This window comes from Bos javanicus, chromosome 5 (genome assembly GCF_032452875.1).
Source record: "Bos javanicus breed banteng chromosome 5, ARS-OSU_banteng_1.0, whole genome shotgun sequence".
NCBI classification, from domain to species: Eukaryota; Metazoa; Chordata; class Mammalia; order Artiodactyla; family Bovidae; genus Bos; species Bos javanicus.
This window is the reverse complement of record NC_083872.1, coordinates 71609272-71617589: the sequence shown is the minus strand read 5'-3', so window position 1 is coordinate 71617589 and position 8318 is coordinate 71609272. Positions and strand designations below refer to the sequence as shown.

Below are 8318 nucleotides of genomic sequence, written 5' to 3'. Positions count from 1 at the left end.
ATAACCACAGTGGTGTGTTCATTCACCTAGAGCCACACATCCTAGAGTGTGAAGTCAAATGGGCCTTAGGAAGCATTACTATGAACAAAGCTAGTGGAGGTGACAGAATTCCAGAATTCCTGTGTTATTAAAAATCCTAAAAGATGTTGCTGTTAAAGTGCTGAACTCAATATGCCAGCAAATTAAAAAACTCAGCAGTAGTCACAGGACTGGAAAATTTCAGTTTTCAGTCCAATCCCAAAGAAAAGTGAAAAGTGAAAGTGAAGTCCCTCAGTCGTGTCCAACTCTTTTCGACCCCATGGACTGTAGCCCACCAGGCTCCTCCATCCATGGAATTTTCCAGGCAAGAGTACTGGAGTGGGTTGCCATTTCCTTCTCCAAATCCCAAAGAAGGGCAGTGCCAAAGAATGTCAAACTACCGCACAATTGCACTCATTTCACATGCTAACAAGGTTATGCTCAAAATCCTTCAAGCTAGGCTTCAGCAGTATGTGAACTGAGGACTTTCATATGTATAAACTGGGTTTAGAAAAGGCACAGGAACCAGAGATCAAATTCCTAACATCTGCTGGGTCATAGAAAAAGCAAGGGAATTCCAGAAAAGCATATACTTCTGCTTCATTGACTACATTAAAGCCTTTAACTGGGTGGATCAAAACAACTGTGGAACATTCTTAAAGAGATGGGACTACCAGACCACCTTACCTGTCTCCTGAGAAACCTGTATGCAAGTCAAGAAGCAACAATTAGAATCAGACATAGAATAATGGACTGGTTCAAAATTGGGAAAAGAGTACGACCAGGCTGTATATTGTCACCTTGCTTATTTAACTTATATGCAGAGTACATCATGCCAAATGCCAGGCTGGATGAATCACAAGCTGGAATGAAGATTTCCAGGAGAAATATCAACAACCTCAGATACGCAGATGACACCACTCTAATGGAAGAAGGTGAAGAAGAACTAAAGAGCCTCTTGATGAAAGTGAAAGGAGAGTGAAAAAGCTGGCTTGAAACTCAGTATTCAAAAAACTAAAATATGGCATCCAGTCCCATCACTTCATGACAAATAGAAGGAGAAAAAGTGGAAGCAGTGACAGTTTTTATTTTCTTGGGTTCCCAAATCACTGTGGATGGTGACTGCAGCTATGAAATTAAAGGACTTTTGCTCCTTGGAAGGAAAGCTATGAAAACCTAGACAACGTATTAAAAAAGCAAAAACATCACTTTGCCAACAAAATTCCATATAGTAAAAACTATGGTTTTTCCAGTAGTCATGTACAGATGTGACAGTTGGACCATAAAGAGAGCTGAACACTGAAGAATTGATCCTTTCGAACTGTGGGGTTGGAGAAAACTCTTGAGAGTCCCTTGAACTGCAAGAAGATCAAACCAGTCAATCCTAAAGGAAATCAATCCTGCATATTCATTGGAAGGACTGATACTGAAGCTGAAGCTCCAATATTTTGGCCATCTGATGCAAAGAGCCAACTAGTTGGAAAAGACCCTGATGCTAGGAAAGTTAGAAGGCAGGAGGAGAAAGGCACGACAGAATGAGATGGTTAGATAGCATCACTGACTCAGTGGACTATCTGAGAGACAGTGGAGGATGGAGGAACCTGACATGATGCAGTCCCTGGGATTGCAAAGAGTTAGACATTACTTATCGACTGAAAACCAACCAAATTAGTCTTGCATTCTCAGTTGTCATCATAGGTAGGCTGGATAAGTAGGAATTCCCAGCAAATCCTTAGTTAAATCTTGAAGACTAAAATAAATAATGAAACTGGATATCTGGATATCATGTTGCTGGCTTTTGTTGTTTTTAATGATGAATTTTGCAAATTACTAGAAAATGATTCTTCCAACAGAAAGGAAGGCTTGAGGTAATGTCTAATACCCTTTACAAATAAAACAAAAACAGACCAGCTGTACTCTCTTTTATCTTCGTGTCTTAAACTCCAAGTATCTGAGGCTGTTTTTCCAAAATTATTCCACATCATGCATGAGCTGTACTATTATTTACTTCATAAATAAACCCAATTCTTAAAGTGTATATAAATTTGTTTAAAAGGGGAAGCTATCTAAAGGGGAAATTTTATTAATTTCCTAATAGAGGATAAACATACAAAATAAATATAAATATCATGAACATTAAACTCTGTACAGTACTTCAAAGTAAAACTTGTTTAAAACATCTTTTAAATTATTAATTGAAAATAATAGAGAAAATACAGGTAATAGGGCATCTAAATTATTGACAGTGAAGGAAAAACTTAACATATGCTATCTCACTTAGTTTAATTCTCATAATGACTTTCAAAGTAAATGCGATAACCACTTTTATAGAAGATTCTCTGAGACCCAAAGGAAATAAGTAAATTGCCCAAGTTCCCAGAGTTGGGGTGGTCAGGGCAAGTCTGTGTGAGGCCAGAACCACAAGGACTGCAGGATGGGGTTCCTCCTCCACCCATTTCACATCCTGTCTCCTCTCCTTCATCCAGGCCACACTTCCCAAGACTTCTCTCCAAATCCTGTGCCCAAAATCCCAGGATTCACAACACTGACTTGGGTTCGAGTTTCAGTATTTTGTGCCAAAAATAAAAATTAGTATTTGCATCAGAAAATATACAATTATTTGTATTTTACAGTCTTCAGCTTGCTTTTAAGTGGAGCAGATTCTTATGCAGCTGGTTAATGGGTCTGACGATGCAAATAGGAGGCTAATCAAGGTCTAAGTCTCCCTGACAGAAACAAGGAATGAGGATGGGAAAGATGGGATTGGGGGTGGGGGAAGCAGGAGGTGGAGGTAGAGGCAGAAGCTGCTGGGGAGGTGGGGGAGAGAGATCAGAGAGAGAGAAGGGGGATGGAGGAAGAGAGACAGCAGTGCTGCCTCCGAGGGAAGATTCAGAGGGAAGGAAAGAAATATTCACAGGTGCTTGATAAACTTTTCCCCATATAATGTATTCTGTCATTCATCTTCTTCCATGTCTGGTTCTTGGCTTTTTATAGTACACTAAAATAAATACAATACAATACAATTTCACGTGTTTATCTGTGTAGCACCTGAAATGACCCCATCCTCCTCCTGTAGGACATGTACCATGGGGAACTGCCTCGGATGACCTCACCACTTCTACAGATTTAATTCCATCTCAAGGATAATGACTCGGAAATTCATATTTCTAGTCGACCTCTCCTGGGAACTCCAACTACCCACCTGACGTAGCCATTTAGATGTTTAATATCATCATTTCTGCCCTTACTGCATTCCAGACACACCGGCCCACCTTGGCTATTCCCTCCACCCAATCCCTTCAGGGCTTTTTCGGTCTGGCTTCTAATGATCAGATCTCAACTCAGATACACCTCCTCTGAGAAGCCTTCCTGAGCCGTCCTAACAGAGGAAGCACTTCTCCCCTCAGTTGCATCACCCTGCCAATTACAAGACCACACACCCCACCCCCGCCCCACCCCACAATCAACTACTTTCCTTTATTTCCTCCCTAGCATATCACAGTCTACACATTTTGGTTTGTCTTGTTTGCCTGTTTGTTTTGCATCTCCATCCACTAGAATTTAAATTCCATGTGGACATGAATTCTGTCTGTTTTACTGAAAGGAACTTGTACATAGTAGGTGTCCAATATTTGTGGATTTAATGAATGAACTAGTCTATGATGACTGGCAATAACTGATTCTATGAAGAGAGTATCTTCAGGCTCCTATCACCATTGATATGACTGACCACATACCAATGAATAAAGATTTTACAGCACTTTACAATTCAAAAGCACTTTACAGCACAAAAATTTTTCAGCATTTTACAGTTCAAACGTTCTCCTAGGTCACTTAGGCTACTGCTATGGTCTGAATGTTTGTGTCCCTCCAAAATTCATATGCTGAAATCTTAACCCAAAAGGTGATGTTATTAGTAGGTAGCACTTAGGGAATTCATTTCTTCTAAAAGAGGCTCCAAAACTATTCTTAACTCTTTCCACCCTGTGAGAATACAGCCAAAAGAATGTAGCTGTGAACCAGATCTTAAACCACAACAGTGACCTGGATCCTGCTGAGCAACAGAGTCCTAATCAAGACATAACTATGCTGGCTCCTTGATTGTGGACTTCCCATTTCCAGAACAGTGAGCAACAAATTTGTTGTTTATAAGCTATGTCTTAGCTTATACATTTAGCTGAGCTTAGACTGGCTTGTGAAACTTAGTTATAGCAGCCTGAACAGACTAAGACAGCTATCAACATCTTTTTTTCACCAGTACCTATTAAAGTAGATGCTATTTTTATTCCCACTTTACTCCTAAGAAAACTGAAGTTAAACAGGTACCTATAACTGGAGCTGTGCTAGATGAGAAATTTAAAAGCTATCAGAAGTACAGACAATGCCAAGCAAACATGCCTGTTGTTCTTCCTAGTTTTCCTGAACTGACCTGGTTTTAGTACTGAAAATCCTGTGTCCTGGGTAAACCAGAACAGTGGATCACCCCATCTTAAATTGTAAACTTAAGACCTTTGATGCTTCATGTAATCAGATTCCTGGCCATCTAAAGTGCAATGATTAAAACATGGGGAATGGGGTTTAGAGACTATAGATACCAAGTTCCAAAATAGTCGATGAACCCACCTAAACTGACTTTAGAGGAATGCTGGGAGTGAAAGTCATTAAAAATCTGAAAAACAAGCTGATAGTTAGAGATACTTTCTGTGATCCTACCCTGAAAGATAAAGATGGTAACTAGGTTGGCCTGGTTATCAAGATGCTTTCAGAATGAATCTGATCCACCGAAAGTCCAAAAGGTATCCTTGGCAGTAGTGGCAACATTCAGTACAGGCAGCCTGACCGAGGGAAACCAGCTTACTCTCCCAGAAAGGAAAAGTCTTCCTCTTCCAATTCAATACAACTTCACACCTTTTTTTAATACACTGGAATTCTGAAGCTTTCTGGTAAAGTAGGCATAATAATTTCTCAGGATGTGTGTGTGTGCACGCACGTGCATGTATGTGTGTGTGTGTGTGTGTGTGTGTTAGGGAGATAATTATTGCATAGGTGGCATTGTCTGCTCATCTAGGTAGAGACTGAAGTGTTCATTCATGTCTTCATGTTGTTGGGTAACTGAAGTGAAGCAATTATGTGTCACATTTTGAAAGAGGCTTTTTAAAAAGATTCACCACTAGATGATTCAGACTTAATTATCATCTTTGCAGCAGATGAGTTCAAGGCTCCAGTGGAGAACACATCGACTTCAAAGGCAGAGGGAACTGAAGGCGCTCCCTGGCTTTGGATACTTCCTCTTCTTGAGGTAAGAATCTTGAACCAAGATTGAATCAACTTGAAGCCTGAACCACCTTCAAGTCTCTGCCAGTGCACAGCGTCCCAACGGGAACTACCCTCTTGCTGGAGATGACCCAGATCTGGTAGGGCACCTTGAACAGCCGGCTGTCACACATCCTGAATTATTTTGGTCTGCCTAACCTTTTCTATGCTTTATTTCTTTACGTCATTCAGCCCACCCAGAAAACTGTGAACAGCCCTAAGATAAAAATGAGAGTTGGTTTAGACTACATATTTTAGTTCTGCATCCTTCAAAAGTGGGGCTCAATAGTTTGGACTTCTACTTTTGCCTCCATTCCAGTGGGGAACCCAGCACAGTGGCAGGAAATTCTAACTTGTCTCTCGACTGGTATGGCCAAGACTAAGGAACTTCAGTGATCTCTGTGCTTTGGGATCAGGTCTTAAACCACAACAGTGACCTGGATCCTGCTGAGCAAACAGCCTTCCCATCGACCTGAATTTTGTAACTCTTATGTGTTAAGTATGGAGTTTTGGGGGATGGGGGTGGGGAGACTTGGGGTAAATTTTCAAGGCCCTTGTTATTAGAGATCTTGGTATAAAATCAAATGTGTGGGCTGAATCCCTTGAAATATTCTTCAAGTCTGCCTATATTCCATACCTGTTGATTTAAACTTCTTACCAATTTTATGATCTGTCTTAACCATTAGGTTGGAATATTCTTATAGACTAGGCTTCTTTAAACCAATTGAACTCAATTTCTCAAACTTTGCCTTTATTTTAAAGGCTACACATTTCATTCACTCAACACACCTTTTAATTTTTCCAGAGTCTGCCAAAGCTCTCCTTCAGGAGCAGTAATGGTACACTGATATTTCTCAGGACTTTCCTAAGTCGTATGTGAGTTTTCTTATTTCTAGTCAACAGAATGGCTCAGGCAAAAGCCATTTAATTTAGAAGTATTATTCTGTCTGGATATTGGTATGGAAATGTAATACCTTTTGAGGCTTTGAGTATTGGAAAGAAGAATTCCTCAGAAGCAACAAAACACGTAACTCGCTAGCAGGTTTTTAAATCATCCTGATCCCTTCTTTTAACAGGCAACTCACCCTGTCCTTACTTGTCAGCCAAATTACCTAAACTTTTAGGAGTCATCTCCTTGTTTGACAAGATTCTGTTCCTCCCCTGCCCATAAATTATCATCCTAACCAAACAATTCAACTGAAAGTTACATACAATATATTCCTTTATAGCCCAGTAATTTTACTCACTCATAAAATTTCGAGAAGAAAAATATGTGTTTTCTATATGCAGCTTTGAGTTCCTAAATCTCCGTCAAAGTAGACCACTTCAGAAACTTCCTTGAACCAAGAAGTGAAAACAGGTTTTTTGGCTGCTGGAAGGAAATTTAAAACTCCATTTGTGCCCAAGAGAATACAAATGGATTTGCACTTTGATACTTGAACATTTCCAGACACTTAATGAATCTTTCCACATAAAAGATGGCATCAAGCAACTCCTATTTAAAATTCCCAGATAAAAATGAAAAGTGTAGTACTGTCAAGTCATTAAATGAAAAAAAAAAATCATAAACACTAGAATTAGGAGCCAGAAGAACAGGTTTGATTCCCAAGAGTCTGACTTACTCTGGGATCTTGGACAGGTCATTTGAACTCTCTAAGCCTCTGTATCCATATGTCTAAAATGGCAGAAATATACTAGTGTTGTGAGTTTTGTGAATTGTGAAGAAATATAAATTTATCATTTTAATTGCTCTTCCATTCATAAGTAATATCTCTGCTTTGGTTTATTGTGGTTTTTCAGTGTAGAAATGAAGAACTATTTATATGATAGTTTGGTTTTCTCATTGTTTTCAACCTTTTCTAGAACTTTCCTTAGCTAACAAGAGTCTTGTAAGCCAGTTGGTTAGTAAGTTAGCAAATATTTATTGAGATCCTACTATATACCAGGCAGAGATAATTTCTACCTTACTTTGCATACATCTAATGGGTATAGACTTTTTGGTCTAACATTCATTTCTTTCCACTATTATGAAATCTTTTCCTCATTTAAAAAAATCCCTCTCTGAGAGGGGATATATGTATACCTAAGGCTGATTCATGTTGATGTTTGGCAAAAAACAACAAAATTTTGTGAAGCAATTATCATCCTTCAATTAAAAAATTAATTTTAAAAATCCCTCTCTTATAATAACCTATAATGGAAAATAACCATATACATATAAGCTCATGCTCAGTTCCTAAGTCGTATCTGACTCTTTGTGACCCCATGGATTATAGTCTGCCAGGGTCCTCTGTCCATGGGATTTTCCTGGCAAGAATACTGGAGTGGGTAGTCATGCCCTCCTCCAGAGGATCTTCCCGACCCAGAGTTCGAACCTGCATCTCCTGCATTGGCACAGCACACACACGTATATATGTGTGTGAATCTATGTGTGTGTGTGTGTGTCTCTGTATGATATATATATCATATATATATATACACACATATATACAGTACATGGGGTTACAAAAAGTTGGACACAATTGAAGTGGCTGAGCAGACATATATATATACATATATATGCACATACATATATGTATCTATATATATATATGAGTTGCTTTGCATACAATATTATAAATCAACTATACTTCAATTAAAAAAAAACTCTCTTATGCCTGCCTAGCCATGACTCACCGATTTACAGTTCTTTGCCTACAGTGATATCAACATAACTACACATCAGTTTGGCCTCATCCTTTGTTAAAATGTGGAACTACTTCTATACCAGTTGGTAAATAGCCACTAATCTAAGCCCCAGGAGTATTCCTCTTACTCCCATTGTCCCATCCATCTCTACCTATCCCTCTCTCAAGGACCCCTGGACCACTCCCAGGATAGCTAAAGGATCGAGGAAGGCCTAGGATAGATGGCATGCTATGCATGTTCAGTCGCTCAGTAGTGTCCAACTGGACCTAACTCCTGCATCCACCCTGAGTATAAAATGC

At 39.3% G+C, this 8318-nt stretch overlaps 1 protein-coding gene across 3 annotated transcripts in view; it reads left to right on the top strand.

Annotated features, from left to right (window-relative positions):
• Window positions 1-5102: 5102 nt before the first annotated feature.
• The window catches only part of BPIFC (BPI fold containing family C), a 44232-nt gene continuing 41016 nt past the window's right edge, over window positions 5103-8318 (top strand). The window contains exon 1 of one of the 3 annotated variants that reach the window (XM_061417233.1): window positions 5103-5317. The gene's annotated coding sequence lies outside the window, so the exon portion shown is untranslated. Of the gene's footprint in view, window positions 5318-5337; window positions 5433-8318 lie in introns of those variants that run through there. The other 2 variants (XM_061417231.1, XM_061417232.1) reach the window with 2 other exon arrangements.